Source organism: Bos mutus, chromosome X (assembly GCF_027580195.1).
Source record: "Bos mutus isolate GX-2022 chromosome X, NWIPB_WYAK_1.1, whole genome shotgun sequence".
Lineage (NCBI taxonomy): Eukaryota > Metazoa > Chordata > Mammalia > Artiodactyla > Bovidae > Bos > Bos mutus.
The window spans coordinates 27519003-27525002 of record NC_091646.1 but is presented as its reverse complement, the minus strand read 5'-3'; the positions used below and the strand labels follow the sequence as shown (position 1 = coordinate 27525002).

The 6000-nt window shown below is 45.9% G+C and overlaps 1 protein-coding gene across 3 annotated transcripts in view; it reads left to right on the top strand.

The window, feature by feature from the left end:
- Positions 1–1321: 1321 nt before the first annotated feature.
- KLHL13 (kelch like family member 13) overlaps positions 1322–6000 on the top strand; it is a 195880-nt gene continuing 191201 nt past the window's right edge. For all 3 annotated transcript variants that reach the window (XM_005899950.2, XM_005899949.2, XM_070365856.1), the window contains exon 1: positions 1322–1614. The gene's annotated coding sequence lies outside the window, so the exon portion shown is untranslated. The remainder of the gene's footprint in view (positions 1615–6000) is intronic.

Sequence of the window (6000 nt, the reverse complement as noted above, 5' to 3'; positions counted from 1 at the left end):
TGGAGTTCTCTCTTTCTTTTTACCAGTTTGGTAAAGTCTAACAATGTGGTGATAGCTTCAGTTCTTGCCAGTTTTTGAGTAACCGATTATTTCAAAGTTACTTAAAATGCACTACTAGAATTTCAGTGGAGGGAATTTGAAATACCAAGTCAGCAATGTTGAGCTCTCAGACACCAGAGGAGTTGACTGGTAGGCAAAGAGAAATGTTACAAAGCATAAAGAACTACCGTCCCACACCCACCCCATCACTTTCCTTAAAAAACAAACTGAGTGAACTGGTTGCTAACAGCACGCTCCATTATTTTTCTGAGGAGGAGTCTGGAATTATAAGAAGAAAAGGCAAAGGAAGAAGTGTAAGAAGGTGGCCCCGGGCTACAACCGTCAAGAAGGCAAAGAATGAATAGAAGACCTGCAAGGGGGAAAAACAGGCTTGACTGGGGTTTTTGTTGGGGGCTTGGCTGGCAGAACTTGGGGGAGAGAGTCAAGATTGTGACTCAGAATAGCAGTTCCACCAGTTTGGAAAGAGCATGGCACAGCGGTTAAGAACTTGGGCGCTGGAATCACGCCGCTTGGGATCCTGGGCCCTGTTCTGCCCCTTACCAATTATGTAACCTTGGGCAAGTAATCATTTGACTTTGACACCTCAGTCTTGGCGGTTGTGAAATGGAGGCAACACTACCTGTGGACCTTGTGGAGTAGCTCTAAGAGTTCAGTGCGTTCATAATTCAGCGCTGGGTGCTTAGCAGACCCTGGGTAAAGTGTCGTATTTGTTCTTTTTTCTTAATCGTCTGTACCTCCCGCAGGGGGAAAGATGAAGCGCATCTCAAGAGTGATGAACAGTAGTTGTGTGACATCCCGGGTCAGGCTTCTTTTGAGGTGCGCGCCGCACCGAAGTGAAGCGGCGTGAGGAGACACCTTGCGCCCGGGCCCTCTGCGACCACGAGGGGCCGCGACAAGCGCGGGCAGGAGGCTCGGGGCGGGGGCGCTCCTCCTGGCGGGCGCGCCGTGTCCCCGGATATTTGACAGTTTTCACCTCTTCTGTCTTGGGCACCAGGGGCCGTGTGTGCTCTAAGCCGAATGTCCGGGTTTCGGAGGCGTGGGAGCCACCGCGCGGCCCGCCCGCCTCCCGCCCCTCCTCGCCACGCAGCGGGCGGCCGCGGAGTTGCGCTCGGACCCTACACTGGGTCCTACCCCAGCTCCCCCGCCTCCCGCGCAGGCGCCGCCGGGGCCGCCCCCGCCGCCATGTTGCCCCCGCCCGCGCGCTCCCTCCCCCACCCCTCCTCAACTGGGCTCCCGCCCCCCTTTCCCCCTGCCCCCCGCCCCCATGAGGTCAGGCGGAGGCTCCGCCGCTGCGGCCGCAGGAGCGCCGCTCCTATTCCGGGGAACCCTGGGACGGAGCGTTTCAAATCAGCGGAGCGGCGTTCGGGGTAGGGTCCGTGCTCTCCGCCTACGGGAGAGCGAGGCGAAGTGACCGGGGCGAGCCAGGGGGTGCGGAGGACTGGGGCCGCTGCCTCGCCTCAGGACGGAGCCCCGGCTGCGCGCCACTCGCTCTTCGGCCCTCGGAGCGCAGCAGCGAGCGGACGGGCGGCGGGACGCCGGGACGCGGCAAACAAGGTGAGGCAGGGTCCTGAAGTGGCAGCGGCTCTGTCGGCCGCCTTCGCGCCCCGGGCACCCGGCGAGGCCAGGCGGCGCGCCGGGCAGGAGTTGTGACCTGCGGCCGTACAGGGGGTTACCTCCGCTCTTCACACGCCCTCCCTCCGTCGCCACAACCCATTTTCTCTCACTTGCGGGTGTACGCCCTCCTGCCCGCACCTCTCATCTCTCCCTCCCCGACTCGCTGGCTCCGCCCGTCGCCTGGGTTCTTGGAGGACCACTGTGCCTAGTTTTCCTTTGCTTCTTTGTTACCCCTCTAAGACCTTCTTCTCCGGGGCTGTCGCTGCCCTTGACGGTCGGGGGTCTCTCTGCCCGCCTCGGGCCCCGCTGTCTCTTGTCTTCCCACAGTTTCTGCTTTGTGCCTGCTAATCCATCCCTCCCTCCGAATCTTCTAACTTGGGAGGCTTCGCTGCTGGCTCCCGAGTCAGGAGCACCCTCCTCTCTTCCTCGAAGCTTTTAACTCTGCTTTGAGTGTCTTCATCTCTAAAAAGTCTAGGCTGCTTTGGATTAATCACAATTCACTAATGATTTTCTTGGAAGCTTCCAGTCTACTGTACGGTGTACTGAGAGTGATGGAAACGAGCCTTTAGTAAACATCATCTAAAGAACTTCCAACTTTGTTTTTTTCCTAGTGTTCAGTAACTTAGTCCAAGAACCACAAGCACTGAGAATGGATATATGTATGTTGTTTGTATTTAATCCTAGCACATGGTCCTCCGTCTGATTCTTCCCACGCTGCCAAGCAGGCCGTAGAGAGAGACAGTGGGAGGGACCTTGATGCTTGGCTCCATTTCTCCTGCAAACTGGAGTGTTCAGCGTTTCAGTGTTGTCAGAGGACTAGTAGTTTGGGATAAAGTCACTCAAGTTAGCCTAAGCTGGTTACCAAACCCACTCAATTGGAACTGACAGACTCTGGGGTTTAAAACTGACTCTGTCGGGAGGGTCCCTGCCTTTTTTTTTTTAAGAAGCCACAATTTCTTACTGCTGATCACATATTTGTATGTACCCTCAAGAAGCAGAATTTAAAAACCATGTCAAAGGGATGACTTTTCTGTTTGCTGAAGTCAGTTTCACACAGTACCAGCCTACTGCCTTCTCCTCGTGCTCCTATACTGAGGTTCGTTTACTCACTTCCATGCTCTAATTAGCTCGTGAAGAAAATTGAATGAAGAAGCTGGATGTGGAGGCAGATACAGTGAACTAGCATAGGCCGACCTTTTCGGCTGTGTTCCTGGAAATGGGCTATATCCAGTGTTGAAGTTTGAAAACTGAGAAAAGTGAAATAATCCATTAAGTAGTTATAGTTATGACATCATTTTACATTTAAAAATATTAGCTTCCTTGTCTGCATGTATTTTTTTTTATTAATCTCCTTACATTTAACAGTGATAGAATTGTTTACTTGGTGTGTGACCAGGTGTTGTCATTGACACAATGTGCACTAATTGGCAATCATCTCAGAAGAAACCAAGTTGTGAATGAAGGTGACAGCTAAATTTCACTGTCCTGGGAGCATTTTTTTTGGCCGTGAGACGATGCATGTAGTTTCTGCTGCAACATCAAATGATGTATTTTTAAAATGGATAAATAAGAGCCTCAAATTCCCAATGCTTTTAATCTGCCATTTTTATAAGCTCCTTTTAAGAAAGGGTGGTGTGACAGTATTGGGTTTATGCTGTTGCTCTGAGGAAAGTGGTTTTCACAAGAATATTAAAGAATATTTATATTACAGTTAATATAAATATTAACCGATCATCAGTTTAGTTATATGGCTTTCAGTTGATCTGTAATTTCCCTCATTCATTTGGTAAATTTCTGACTTCTCTTTAGTTCTTTTGAAAAATGGGTGTACTTGGGAAAGGGGATTTATACAAATAGGCCTACTCTTCTAAATCTGTAATTTTCTTGGCAACCGTTTCTGGAAAGATATATAAACTTGTCAACTGTTTCAAAGAAAAGAGTTTATGTTGTTATGTCATTTTTTTTTTCCTTTTGTAATTATTACTGATACTAAGCTAGGATTGCCCTAATATGAACTATTTATGTTTGCCAGAAAAAAAATAAAGGTGGATATGAGTTTGTCTTAGGCATTTTGTTCTGAATCTTTAGACTCTTACTCAAAATGTGTTTGATAATCCACCTGGTACATCCAGGAGTTATCAAATTGGGTATTTCCGATGTTAGTAAACATGATTGAACATAATTGCACTTTGCTGCTGAATTCTCTTTTTCATTTATTTACATTTTAAATTACTTTTCTTCATGTAATTTGACTTACATTAGTGAAATGAGACTAACCAATTTTTTTAATTGTTTGATTTTATTGATGTTTAAGAAACTGCTACAATCTCCTTGAAGTATTTTCTCTTTAATCCATTGGTTGAAACTGGTATATTTTTCTTGCCGTGAACTAGCACAACAACTTGTCAGGTATCCTCAGATCTCAGAAAAAAAATGTAGAAAAAATTTTGAAAAATGAACAACTCTAGAGAAAACATCTCAAAATTAGATGAAAAGATTTTCTCAAGTTACTGACATTCATAGCAGTCAGCTTTTAAATATATTCTTCAATCATTTAATAATTTATCTTACAAAACCTGTTGGGCATCTTCTATTTGCCAGGCCATGTGCTAGCCACAATGGTAAATTATAAATCCTTGATCTTCTGGAGTCTCACAGAGGCTATATTCCACCAGAGAATATGGACAGTAGGTAAGGAAACAAATGAAGAAGATCCTTATAGATGGTAGTGAGAACAATGGTGGAAATACTATGAGATGGAGAACTGGAAAGGGCCTTTTTAGCAAGGGTGGTTTGAAAAGGCCTCTCAGCGAAGGTGACCTTTGAACAGAGATGTGAAAGAAGAGAGATCACTCTTACCTTGTCAGCTTACCTCATCAAGAGCCGAGAGAAGAGTAAGAGCCAAGATGTCGAGACAGAAAAACAAACTTGAGATATTTGAAGAACAGAAAGCCAGCCAGGATGGATGGAACCTAGTGAGCTTTAAAGGAGTTAGGGAGCCTGGAAGGAGTCAGTAATAGGTAATGCAGGGCCTACAGAGTCTGATAAATAATTTGATTCTCAAAAATAGTGGGAAACCATTGGAGAGTCTTTGTTACGTACTTTTCTGTGGAAGGTCAATGACTGAAAAAAAAAAATTAGTGGATGTAAATAAAATTTGTTTTGCAGAGGGTAAGTAGAGTATCTAGCTACTCAATTGTTTATATGTATAAAATATGTAATTGACTTCTTTCACTCTGCTTAGATAAGGGAGTAAGGGAATGGGAACTCCAAGGTGAATAAGTTACGAAGCAGTTGAGTTTGCACTGTCACATTGTCCACCAGAGCCCTGAGGTAAGTTGTCACCAGCCTCGTTAAAGATCAGATCATCGTTCAACTTAAGAATTTGTTTGGGACTTCCCTGATGATTCAGTGGCTAAGACCCTGTGCTCCCAGTGCTGGAGGCCTGGGTTTGATCTCTGGTTAGGGAACTAGACCCCATATGCTGCAACTAAGACCCAGCATGTGTGTGTGTGTGTGCGCGTGCGCATGCACGTCGCACCCACACTTAGTCATGTCCTACTCTTTGTGACCCCATGGACTGTAGCCTGCCAGGCTCCTCTGTCCATAGAATTTTCTGGGCAAGGACACTGGAGTGGGTTGCCATTTCCTACTCCAAGGGATCTTCCCAACCCAGGAATTGAACCCTTGCATCTCCTACATTGGCAGGCGGATTCTTTACCACTGTGCCACTTGGGACACAGCCAAATAAAGAAATATAATAAAAAAAGAAATGTAAAAAATTTTTTCTCATGGAAATATACTTTGGAAGGTTGGAAAGTTTATTTGCATGTGAAGAAATAACTTAGGTTTTAGAAATGGCCTTTGGGATTTAAGAGGAGCTTGCCACTTCCCTTTAGCTATTGCCTTCTCCAGTGTTTTCAAATTGCCATACCTTTATTCTTTGAGAGATTAGAGTTTTCTCTATTCCTTGAGGATTAAATGAATTTATACTTGGCATTTATTTTGTTGCCCTGAGCTCTTGCTTGAACGCAATCCAACTTGAAGGTCTAATTGGCCCCAAATAAGAATGCAGATAGTCATTGACATTCCATAGGAATAAATCTGAATATTGTGAAGCAGAAACCTGCCAAATAACCCTCAGTGACTCCTGCAGGGTCAAATTCCAACCCCTCAACCTAACACTCAAGGATTCGCCATGATAGGACATAGGCCTACTATCCCAATTGTCCTTATTATTCTCTTAACAAGAAATCCTCTGTTGGTTTAAATGGATTTTACCTAGTTTGGAATTTTGTGCTTAGCATTATTCTTGGCATGGAGTAG